We start from the raw sequence: 13,841 nt of genomic DNA on the forward strand, positions 1-13,841 counted from the left end.
GCTGAGCCCCGTGTCATTGGGTGAGGGGTTGCATTGAGTATTCAAAGTTCTTTCGTCTTATTAATATTCAAAGTTCTCCTTGGATTATCTTTAAATGTTTGGGTGAGGGGTTGCATTGAGTACTCAAAGTTCTTTCATCTTATTGATATTCAAAGTTCTCCTTGGATTATCTTTAAATGTTATTTTCATCAGGGTTGCCCGTCTCTATATTTATTTATTCTCTGCTCTGAATTGCTTTCCATCGAGCTCTCTACGATAGCCCATATGTTTGGGTTTAGCATTGCCAAGAATGGTCCCTCTCTTTTCCGTCTCTATGCTAATGATATTCTATTGTTTTGTAATGTTTCTACTCAAGCTACTAACACCTTTCTCAGGATTCTTGATAGATATTGTGGTTGAACCGGTTATAGAATCAACTTTGATAAATCTATTTTCTTGTTTAGTAAAGCTATTAGCAGTTTGGAGGAGAATTGATAGGATGCTGAAATTTTGCAAGTTCGAAGAATTTGAATAGCCTGGGATTCCTCTTGCTCTCGTAAGACTTAAACAAAGTGGATTTTTCCAAAATTACTCAAAAGCTGCCAACAAATTTTAATGCTTGGGGGGTTTCAGTATCTCTCTCTTGCTTGGCGAAGCACTCTTATTAATACGTCATTACTTCTTTTGCCTTTTTACCTCATTACTCATACTGGTTGCCCATGGGTATGCTTGATGCTTCAGAGAAAAGTTGTAGAGAGTTTTTGTGGAATACGGGCCTTACCCCAAAAGGTTTACATTATGTCTCTTCAAAGAGATTGTGCAAACTGACTAGATATGGGGGCTTCTATGTGCTTGCTTCTTTGATTTACCCATTGCTAGGTGACCAACTTTTGTCTGCAGTCATATTATAGAAAGTCTGAAGATTTTGGATTTTCTTAGGGAAAGTGGCTGGAATGCCACAGTTAAATCAATGCTTTGGGACTGACTTGTGAAAATTGAGCTTTTTCCTGCAGATAATCAAACTTGTAAGGATCAACCCTAGCTGATCTGAAATCTTTTTGGTAAAATAAATACTTATCTTTCTTATGAACATATGTTCATCAACCAAAATGAAGGCTTTGCTTGGCTTGGAAAGCTCAATGTCCTTCTAAGAGGAGTTTTTTTGGCGGTGGCTCGTAATGGATGCAATTCCTAATAATATTTCGCTCAATACTAGACTCTTTTTTGACAATCTTTTTTGGTCTTTGGGGATGTCAAGAGCGTGAGGGCAAATTGCTCTTTGTAACCAAATTTACTCATGGAAATCTTTCATAAACTAAATATGTAGGGTTTTAACATCTCACATTTCAGCAGCTTTGAGGATGTTATTAATTGTCTTTTCATTACTATGCAACACAACAATATTATTATGACCATTTTTTGCAAAATTGTTTATCAAGCATGGCACGCGAATTGTGCAAAAAGGCATGGTGAGCCTTACGCCACTCCCACCGTTTTGGCTGCCAATACCATTGAAATTATTGCGAGATCTCACACTTATCCAATTCAGGAGCAATGGGACACTAATCAGCTGGATAGACAATTTTTCAACTATTCTTGGTGGTCTCCACCTTTCAGGTTGGTTTCAGATAAATGTGGATGGCGCTTTTTGTTCTTCTCACTTGGCTAGTATAGGAGTGATTGTTAGGAATGAGTTTGGTGAGTGTTGTGTTGTTACCGGAACAAAGTTTGAATACGTTAATATTGCCCAAGTGGAGCTGAAGGCTATCATTTCTATAAAAGAGATCATCAACCCTTGGATGATTGAAGCCAAATTTGTTATTATCAAAGGTGACAATAGTAATATATTGGGTTTCTCAAGCAAGAGAAGCAAGTTTGGAAGAACAAATCTGAAGACATTCAGAGTTTCACATTTCTCTCTCAGTTTAAGCAAGTCATTTTTCAACTTGTGCATAGGAGATGCAATAAGGTTGTGCACTTCTGTGCTCAATTAGCCTTCAAGATATTTTTGTTTTGAATGAGGGTTTTGATAACTATGTTTGGTATGCTGTTACCCTTATTAGCACATTTTTTGTTTTTTAATTCATTGCTTTAAGCAACCAAAAAAAAAAAAAAAAGAAAAAAGAAAACTTAGGTGATGATCTGATTATTGTAAAAGTGTATGTATATGATATTTTGTTTGGAAGTATTAATGAATTTTGGTGCCATGAGTTTTTATTTTTGATATATAAGGTATTTGAAATGAATATGTAGGAATTTTTTTTGGGCCTTCAATTGAAGCAATAAAGAACCACACTTTCGTTTATCCAAGTAAGTATATAAATGAATTGATTAAAAGGATTGACATTTATCCAAGCAAGTATATAAATGAATTGATTAAAAGGATTGACATTTATCCAAGCAAGTATATAAATGAATTGATTAAAAGGATTGACATTTATCCAAGCAAGTATATAAATGAATTGATTAAAAGGATTGACATTTATCCAAGTAAGTATATAAATGAATTGATTAAAAGGATTGACATTTATCCAAGTAAGTATATAAATGAATTGATTAAAAGGATTGACATTTATCCAAGTAAGTATATAAATGAATTGATTAAAAGGATTGACATTTATCCAAGTAAGTATATAAATGAATTGATTAAAAGGATTGACATTTATCCAAGTAAGTATATAAATGAATTGATTAAAAGGATTGACATTTATCCAAGTAAGTATATAAATGAATTGATTAAAAGGATTGACATTTATCCAAGTAAGTATATAAATGAATTGATTAAAAGGATTGACATTTATCCAAGTAAGTATATAAATGAATTGATTAAAAGGATTGACATTTATCCAAGTAAGTATATAAATGAATTGATTAAAAGGATTGACATTTATCCAAGTAAGTATATAAATGAATTGATTAAAAGGATTGACATTTATCCAAGTAAGTATATAAATGAATTGATTAAAAGGATTGACATTTATCCAAGTAAGTATATAAATGAATTGATTAAAAGGATTGACATTTATCCAAGTAAGTATATAAATGAATTGATTAAAAGGATTGACATTTATCCAAGTAAGTATATAAATGAATTGATTAAAAGGATTGACATTAAGAGATTCAAATCATGAAAAATACTCATGAGCCCTTCAACAAAATTAAATTTATATAAGATTGGTTGATCACAATCGTTATAAGAGTATAATAGATTCTATCCTAAGAGGCCTGATATTACATTTGTTATTTGTTTCTGTGTTTGCTTTTTATGGCATTCCTAAATAATGTCATTTAACAACAATTAAGCGTATATTTTGTTATTTGATAGACATATCTTGGTTAGGTTTGTGGTGTCCAAAAAATTTTATATCATGTGATATTGTTCTATATTTTGATGTTGAATATGTTGACTACAAATTCAATCTGAGGAGTGCCTTAGGAACATATCAATACTCAGAATCATTGTTTTGTTGATCTGTGTTGTTGTGGCGCACATTTTATTACGTAAGTATACATGTCGATCAAATCATATATAGGTTATGAGTCTATGCATATATCCCACAAGAAATGAGTTAATTTTCAAATAGTCCAATTACTAGTTTTATAATTCTATGATTAGTTTGAAATGATTCAATGAGTTATAAAATCTTTTTAAATTATTAAAATTTTAAAGTCATCAAAAGTTTTGGGTTTATATAATATTGAGAAAATGTTTTTTTAAAATGGATCATCTGAATTCTCAGTCTTACTTTCAATTTTTTTTTCACTTAATGTTGACAATTAGGGACATACTTTTTACTATATTCATAGATATAAGAAGCATTGGAGACTCATTTTATTATTGAATCCCCTTATTCCTCTGTCTCTCAGGAATTCACATTCTCCTATGTGACTGCTATCTTCTAATGACAATATTCCTATTCCACCAAGTGATTTGAATGTTAACCTATTACTATTCTAGCCTACGGTCCCAGTCATAAATCACAAGCAATTTTAACATTTTTAGTGACCAACAAGAAAGTAAATTAGGTTTGAAATGTTAACACACCAACATTCAATTAATTAGTATAGGGAATTATCATGGAGGATATGAATTTTCACATTACCACATCAAAGAAACTTAGTTCCTACTTATGTTAAGAAAACAAATAGAATTCCTTTGATAGAAATGTAAAGCGTACAAGTAAAGGAAAAGTACAACTGGGATTGAATTCTTCTCACTCTAAGTCTTCTCTCATTGCTTCTCTTGATTTCACACGATCCAATCCACACATTAAGTACACAGACTAACTCACAAACCTAAAAGTGGATTCCATTCTCACAATACTAAGAGAAAACTTCCTTCTTCAAGAGATCAATGTATCCCTCCAAGGTAATTGCTCGCCTTCTTCAAAATATTCTCTTAAGATTGAATTATTATTAATACCCAATATCCCAATATTACTTATATTAATATTATTTTATATAACTATCCTTAAATCACACACACACACACACACACACATATATATATATATTAGAAAACCTAAAAAGGCTAATATATTAACTAGAAAGAAAGATAAGTATACAATGTGTGGAAGGGCCCAATCATGACACCCTGCCCACACAAAAACCACAAATGTTCCAAAACTAGAAAATACAGAAAAGTACATTAGAGACTTAAAGAAAAAATCTAAAAGTGTCGAAATACAAAATATCAGGTGGCTAAAGAGCGATTCAATTTGGTCTTACCCCTGCCTCTAGTTCTAAGGAATGAGCAAGCTAATAAGTTGGTAAGGTGATTGCCATTGCTAGTAGTAACTAATGTATCATCCAATATGTTCCCGAGCTGGAGTCGGCCTCCATTCTTCTTCTTCCTCCTAGAGTAGACCTGCCATTCCTCATTCGAAGATTGACTCACCTGATCTTAGTCTAAATTGTGCTGGAGATGCGCAGATTGTTGAACATTAGAAGAAACTACATGTTGTACCTGCTGATCTGTTATTCGATCAAAGGAGCACTCTTGTGTGTCTTGACATGTAAGTGAGTTTTCTTCAATAACAGTGAGTGGTATAAGCACAACTGGATCTGTAGTTGTAGTATGGTGTTCTTCGTCAAGAACTGCAGTGTTGGAAAGAGGATTGGGTTGCTTCTTCTCAACATGGATAATAGATTGCTGATTTTTAACGATCTCCGACTTTAGATGAGGATGCAAACGATAACAAATAGTAGAGCTGTGGCCAAACATATTGCAATGAGAGCAATAAGGTGGGTGTGGTTCTATTTCAACCTTTTGTCAATATCCGTTGTGAGTGGTTCCAATCCATATCTCATCCGGAGCTGGTTAAGTGATATCCCTCTCAACTAACACAAGTCAAATAGGGTCTGGTGGGAGACTTACCGTAAGCAATTGCTAAGGAGTAGAGAATTTTCAAGTTAAACAGATGTAATTTTAACCCTGGAAACTTTATCCAAACTGGAATGATAGGGGATTCTTCTTTTGGATCAAAACCAATAGTCCACTTAAAAATTTTTATATAACGGTTATCGATCTTGATAACTTTCCGAGAAAAAAATGCGAGTGTAATCGACTTCGTGAGACAACTGAATCAGTATGTGTTGACCGTCAATTAAACCAATATTCCAACTGCCCAATAGCTTCATAACATTAAATTCTTTTCGAATGATCTCAAGTTTTGGATGACCATAAAGAAATTTTTTCACTAGAGCAAAACGCCACGAGGATGCAAGAGTGCTGGTTTCAACCTCTGTGAGAAAAGAGCAGAATCCTTTTTTTTTTCTCAATTTTTTAATGAAGGTGTGATCGCCACCACCTTCAAGAGCCTCGTGAAATGATTGTGGGACATTGCAGGATTTACTTATACGAAAACCAGTCTCTGAATTTGAAAGAGGAGCACGAGTATGGATAGGAAAGTCGCTGAAAACCTAAAAAGGCTAATATATTAACTAGAAAGAAAGATAAGTATACAATGTGTGGAAGGGCCCAATCATGACACCCTGCCCACACAAAAACCACAAATGTTCCAAAACTAGAAAATACAGAAAAGTACATTAGAGACTTAAAGAAAAAATCTAAAAGTGTCGAAATACAAAATATCAGGTGGCTAAAGAGCGATTCAATTTGGTCTTACCCCTGCCTCTAGTTCTAAGGAATGAGCAAGCTAATAAGTTGGTAAGGTGATTGCCATTGCCAGTAGTAACTAATGTATCATCCAATATGTTCCCGAGCTGGAGTCGGACCCCTGCCATTCTTCATTCGAAGATTGACTCACCTGATCTTAGTCTAAATTGTGCTGGAGATGCGCAGATTGTTGAACATTAGAAGAAACTACATGTTGTACCTGCTGATCTGTTATTCGATCAAAGGAGCACTCTTGTGTGTCTTGACATGTAAGTGAGTTTTCTTCAATAACAGTGAGTGGTATAAGCACAACTGGATCTGTAGTTGTAGTATGGTGTTCTTCGTCAAGAACTGCAGTGTTGGAAAGAGGATTGGGTTGCTTCTTCTCGATGATAGATTGCTGATCTTTAACGATATCCGACTTTAGATGAGGATGCAAACGATAACAAATAGTAGAGCTGTGGCCAAACATATTGCAATGAGAGCAATAAGGTGGGTGTGGTTCTATTTCAACCTTTTGTCAATATCCGTTGTGAGTGGTTCCAATCCATATCTCATCCGGAGCTGGTTAAGTGATATCCCTCTCAACTAACACAAGTCAAATAAGGTCTGGTGGGAGACTTACCGTAAGCAATTGCTAAGGAGTAGAGAATTTTCAAGTTGAACAGATGTAATTTTAACCCTGGAAACTTTATCCAAACTGGAATGATAGGGGATTCTTCTTTTGGATCAAAACCAATAGTCCACTTAAAAATTTTTATATAACGGTTATCGATCTTGATAACTTTCCGAGAAAAAAATGCGAGTGTAATCGACTTCGTGAGACAACTGAATCAGTATGTGTTGACCGTCAATTAAACCAATATTCCAACTGCCCAATAGCTTCATAACATTAAATTCTTTTCGAATGATCTCAAGTTTTGGATGACCATAAAGAAATTTTTTCACTAGAGCAAAACGCCACGAGGATGCAAGAGTGCTGGTTTCAACCTCTGTGAGAATAAGAGCAGAATCCTTTTTTTTTCTCAATTTTTTAATGAAGGTGTGATCGCCACCACCTTCAAGAGCCTCGTGAAATGATTATGGCACATTGCAGGATTTACCTATACGAAAACCAGTCTCTGAATCTGAAAGAGGAGCACGAGTATGGATAGGAAAGTCGCTGGCAATTGCAGTGGCATAGGAACGGAACGTCGATGCCATCTCCAGAGCAGCTAGGCGAGCCGTTGGAAATAGGCGTGCAAACTCTAAAATATATAATATATAATAATTTTTAATTCTAAAATATATATAATTTAATTGAACCTATCAATCAAATAATGTTAATGCAAGTATTTTCTTTTTAAATATAATATTTTAAATTAAAATTAATGAGGCTTTTGATTCTTTGACTTCTAGAAAAGTGAATAGATACTAAATTTTGAATATTAGCTTAATTATAAGCTTCTCCTCCCTTAAATTTTTATTTTTATAAACTCGAGCTTTTTCTATTTTTTATTTCTTTTGATCATTATTTCCCCCTTTCTTTTGCCAATGATTACTATATCTGGTTAAGCTTTTCCTTACGGATTTTGATTATCAATTCTTTTTTGAGTTAAACACTCAATAACTTTCTGATTTAATTCAAAGTATTGTAGTTCAAAAAACACTAAACATAATTAAATTATTTAGATTGATAATTTATTAAATTTTATATATTTGATGAATGAATTTTATATGTAGTCAACTACTCCAATTATTTAAGAATTCTTATAAAAAATAATGATTAAGTATAGTGAGAGGTCAGTTATTTGTGAATTAATAATTGATTTCAATTCTGAATGAACTTTTGTGTCAATTCTAATTATTTTCTTTACCTAGTGTTAACCTACAATGAATCCTATTTGAGTCTACCATTTTATTTGAAAGTCTAAAATTTTGATATTTAATATTTACCTTAAGGCCAAAATAAGTCCAATTCCCCTCCCAATCTTTTTTTCTACGCTAATCATAATAATAGCAATACAAGGACATGAAAAAAACTACATATGCAAGAACATGTAATTACATCGCAATAAAGTACTAACAAGAATAAGCTCACATAATAATGACATGATTCCGTAAGTTCACATAATATAACAAAATAACTGCAGGAAAATTAATAAATCATGATTCTGTAAGTTCACGTAATATAACAAAATAACTGCAGGAAAATTAATAAATTTTAACAAAGCTTACATGTTCTTAACAAAATAACAGCAGGAAAATTAATAAATTTCACATATAGGTGGGCAATTATCTAATATCATTAGCATAATACATATTTGAGAACTATGCTTCTAAAAAAAATGTTTCTGTTACTAATTTTTTCATCGTAGCCAACATTGTCATATAACCCCAATATTCTCAAAAAAAAAATTCTTGTGCGATATAACTATCTATGAAATAAAAGGTGATAATCAAATCTAATGCTAAATCATCATTTGATTCACAAAGAAGCATAATAGAATATGATGCCAACTGCAATGATGCAATAAATAATACACCCAAGAGTGTAATAAAAGGTAGACCATAAAATTTATAAAAAATAGATAAAATTTATCAAGTCTATAGTCATGATTGGTATCAAATAAAAAATCATTTTTTTATCATTATGAAGAGTAATCTCTTTAAACTCTCTCCAAATCCATGATATTTTCTTTTTATGATTTCAATTAGATTTATAGGGTTGAGATCTTTTTCATCGTTGTCAATATTCTCCCGATTAACTTCATATTCACTTAAACAGTTATGATCATTTAAATTTCTATGATCAATTTCATTAACAAGTTGGACTTTAGCAACCGAGGTCTTATTTTCTTGATTCAATGGCTCGTTTTCCTTGAGCAGTGTTGTTGGCTTTTTAAATGAAGAAAGGTGATGAACATTATATGACAAATTTGAATATTATCATATACATTTAACTTATCATTGTAAACAACGATATTGCATAATCTAATCAACGATTGTTTATTTGAAGACTGAAGTTGATGCAACTTATAATATTGATTTTTTAAAAATATTTGAACAAATTTATTGATAATATGATAAAAAAAAGAATAATCTGAAAGTTTTTTTAAATGGAATACCCACATAAGAACTCAAGTATGAAATGGTTGATGAGAATGCTAATAAATTATTTGTTATTTAAATAATAACCTGAAATAGGGTTTAGCATTAGAGCTTTCAAAAATATTTATGAAATTTGAGGAGATCTAGTGAATGAATAGTAATAAAATTTTATTTTTTCAGAAGATTATGTGGTCTTTCAAAAACAGGGAAAAAAAGAGATCATAGGTTTATAAACAATTTTGTTCACTTGAAGTTCACTGAATTCCTCATAAATGAATTGAAGTTAGTTGATAAAATATTAATAATTTTTTATTCAATTTCGAACAAAATCTAATGGATATCATGGAAATTTTAAAACGTAAGTTTAATGAGGAGTTAAGACAATGAGTTTTTTTTTCCAAAATAATTCCTGGAGACTTAGAATTTTTAGTAGCAAACAAAAATGATGCATTTTGTTTGTAGATTTTGTTTAGCACCAAATCTACCGAGTGCCGAGTTTGACGATCCAACCTTGCGGAGACTTAGAATTTTTAGTAGCAAACAACAATGATGCATTTTGTTTGTAGGTTTAGCACCGAATCTACCGAGTGCCGAGTTTGACGATCCAACCTTGGAGACTAGCAGGCTTGGCTACTTGACAAGCGAATGATGAACCGAAAGGTGCAAGTGTGTGTGAGAGAGAGAGAGAGAAGAATAACTAGAGATTAAGTTTGATTACAGACCTAGAGGATGCGACATCAGGGACCAAAGATCGAAGTTGAGAGCGAGCACGAGACATTTAAGATCGCGAGAGAGCTTTTTGGTTTGGAAAGTGCTGTTGTGGGCTTAGAAAAATCACGATGCATTTATATTCCGATTCCCACACGAGTTATGGCATCCTTCTTATTCGTAGGTTCGCTAAACCAGAGATCGAACTGCTGGTTCAAGCTGCTCCACTAGCCCATGAGCTGACTCATACATTAGTTTAACTCAAGTTCAATAATGAATGAAGTTATATCTTAGCACGAGCTCGAGCTTGATGCTCGATAAGTTTGGCTCATGAGCCTGCTATCTTCACGAGCTAGCATGACTCACTTGCACCCTTACTCTTGGCATCAACTTTAATTTTTTTAATCTCGTAAAATAATTTATTTAATGCCTTAGACTTCTTTTATTTAATACTCTATTCCTAAAATCTAAACCTTACCTGCATTGTTGTTCGTCTCCAGATCATACATCAATTTGCTATCATTTCTCCCTTGCACCATTGCTATATTAATTTGGATGTTAGTTCTTAGGCTGCTACTCCATCATCATTGGTGTCCTTTTTCACAGCCAGCACCTCTGAGCTCCTCCTTCTAATTCCCATAGTCTATAAAATGCCCAAAATTATTGTCTGCCTAGGCCTTTTGTTTGGGGCTGTTTCCAACATAAAATCCTATGACATTTCTTAATAAAACTTAATTTTTTACTTTTTCTTAAAAATATAGTGGCAAAGTATTTCTTTTTCATCCTTTTTTGCAATACTGGAGAATGCCATTAATTTCAGTGAGAGATTTCTTAGCATTTTGCTGTTCTATCCTTTGTTCCATTATGGTCTATCTCGGACAATTAAGTTTATTTTGGAATGCTTTTGTTAATTTTCATCAACTGCATGCTTTAATTATTTACTTCGATTATTTTGTTTTGCATTTTACTGAATTTCAGGTTCTTCGGGCACCTCTTTCACTCCACATGTAATCGCTGTTAAAGCTGGAGAGGTGATATTTGCTATCATGGTTTGCTGGTTCATTACCATTGAGACTTATGAAATGTTATTTTTGTGACATTTTATTTTAACTGAATCCTAATTAATTTACAGTGATATCATTATTATGACTCGTAAATGAATTATATAATTTTAATAATTTTAATTGAATTTATTGATTAGAACTCATAAATGATTTATTTAAATTTAATAATGTTAATTGAAATTACTGCTCTCTTTTTGTTTGCATTAACTGGATCTAGTTAGCCTACCCATATCATCTCTATAAGTACATACTTTTATTAAACTGTGGTGAGTTTTTGCCTGTAATAGGAACAAAATTTTTCCCTTTGGCAATTAATTTTTTTGGCTTGTTAGGATGAGTTCTCTCTCGCCTTTAATTATTTCTGATAAGTTGGGTGTCCGTGTACCAATTATCAAAATGATTGTTTTTTAGTTTCATATATTTTCTCTCTAGTTCCTATATTATTTTTATTATAAGGTTTTGATTCATGTCTAAACCCATTGCTCACTGATGAAATCACATGAATAGGAATGAATAGACTTTATAGATGCTCACTGATGAAATCACTTGAATAGGAATGAATAGACTTTATAGATGATTTCAAGCACTGACAGTTTCAACAGTCAAAATATTACTTTTATATGAATAGTGGGGTTTTTTTCCCTTCTGCAGGTCATTTTAATGGAATTTTAAGAATATTTTGTTGGTGAATTTAATTATAGATTAAATAGATTTGCCCATGAACTGAAAATTTTCTTGAAGCTCAAACCTCATAATTTTTTTAATATATTAGATCCTTCAAAATTGCGTGCACAATATAGCTTTATATATCTGGGTGCATACCTTTATTTATCTTCATTTTTATATGCACGTGAGTTTATATTCATATCTCTACATATAGATATGAGCACATGTTTGGTTATATATATACAGCTGCTAGAAGGAAAAAAAAATGTTTAGGGTAGCAGTGTTGACTTTTTAGTTTGAGTCAACGTAAAAGTTTATTAATCAGTTAAGTTTAGGTGGAGATGGCATAAAAAATTCAATTTCAAACTAGCACGGTTTGCTAATGCTCGACTAAACAGCATTCAAAATTTGCCTGAAGTTCTTTACTTATTGATATAATGTGGTTGTTCTCAAGTATTTTCCTATATTAGTTAGATTATATTAGGGATCAACTTTACGCCCATATCTTTTTGCTTTAGTTATGGATGCACTTAATGGACATTGACAAGAGGATGTACCTTGGTGTATTCTTTTGTTGATATGCTTTTTGTAGATAAAACTAGAGAAAAAGTTCAGGAAAAAACTTGAAATTTGAAGATCTATGTTAGAGTCTAAAGGCCTCTGTTTGGGTAGATCTAAAACTAATATATGAAATGTAATTTTAGTAGCAGTAGATCTAGTGACAAAGTTGTAATAAAAAGATTATCAAATCATTAAAAAAAGTGAATTTTTTAGATATCTCGGGTCTATTGTTCAAAGTGATGGTGATATATATATCACGGCCTGACTCGGGGTTTGGAATTTATCAAGACGGAAATAGACGATTTGATGGTCGGAAATAAATTTTCGATATTCATTCTCTATATATAATATTTAACAAATGAAAAAAAATCACTAATCAATTTAAATTAAAGCAATATATTTAAAATTACCTCGTTACTGATTGCATGTGTCTTCTAGAAATGGTCTTCTATAAACGATTTCCCTTTTATCACTCGCCTTTTAATCACTTTAAATTTATCTGAAAAGTTGATTTAAAAATAACACTGAGCTTAACAAGTCGGTGATTGCTCAAACTTACAAACTACAATAATACATCTTCTATAAACGATTTCCTTTTTATCACTCGCCTTTGAATCACTTTAAATTTATCTGAAAAGTTAATTTAAAAATAACACTGAGCTTAACAATTCGGTGATTGCTCAAACTTACAAACTACAATAATACAAGGGAGAATGAAGTAATATGCATGTCATTTAAATTTTATAATAAATCAATATAAATATTTGATGATATTTAAAGAGTTTCACTATATCAATAACATATCAATATCATTTCATATTTAATTTTTTTTTTGAAAGCTCAAAGACTAATATATTAAATAAAAAAAAAATATATAACCGTCACAAGAGCAATAAAAACAACAACAAAGCCTTAATCCTACTACGAGGGGTCAGCTACATGAATCCATTTTCTCCATTGCGTTCTATTTAGTGTCATATTTTCATATAGTTCTAATAAATTAAGATAATTTATTATACAATAAGCCCAAGTCTTCCTAGGTCTACCTCTGCCTTTCTTAACATAAGTTGAATCTAAAACATCTATTGTCCTAATCGGATCATCAGAAGATCGACGTTTAATGTGACCAAACCATCTAAGACGACTCTCTCTAAAGAACTGTCATAAGAGTATCGTTTAAAAATTTGTACCAATTAAGACACTTCAATATCAATATTCTTTTCCATTTACGTGCACAGGGTATATTAGTGTTCCTTTACTAGTACCATAACAAGGTGACTCCATCATAGTCGGTCATGCACATATAAGCAATTTGTACAAATCATAGCTTTCATAATTTTTTATCACTCAACATTTATTACTATATTGTATTAATTATTTCATATTATGAGATTAGAAGCAACAACAACAACAACAACAACAACAACAACAACAACAACAACAACAACAACAACAACAACAACAACAACAACAACAACAACAACAACAACAACAACAACAACAACAACAACAACAACAAAGCCTTAATCCCACTACGTGGGGTCGACTACATGAATCCTTTTTCTCCATTGCCTCCTATTTAGTGTCATATTTTCATTTAGTTCTAGTAAATTAAGATCATTTTTAATACAATAAGCCCAAGTCTTCCTAGGTCT

The 13,841-nt window shown here is 31.9% G+C and overlaps 1 protein-coding gene across 1 annotated transcript in view; it reads left to right on the top strand.

Annotated features, from left to right (window-relative positions):
* Nucleotides 1–10,878: 10,878 nt before the first annotated feature.
* The window catches only part of LOC110033568 (AT-hook motif nuclear-localized protein 7-like), a 32,409-nt gene continuing 29,446 nt past the window's right edge, over nt 10,879–13,841 (top strand). Inside the window, exon 1 of the mRNA XM_020737601.1 lies at nt 10,879–10,926. The gene's annotated coding sequence lies outside the window, so the exon portion shown is untranslated. The remainder of the gene's footprint in view (nt 10,927–13,841) is intronic.

Source organism: Phalaenopsis equestris, unplaced genomic scaffold (assembly GCF_001263595.1).
Source record: "Phalaenopsis equestris unplaced genomic scaffold, ASM126359v1 Scaffold000002, whole genome shotgun sequence".
NCBI lineage: Eukaryota > Viridiplantae > Streptophyta > Magnoliopsida > Asparagales > Orchidaceae > Phalaenopsis > Phalaenopsis equestris.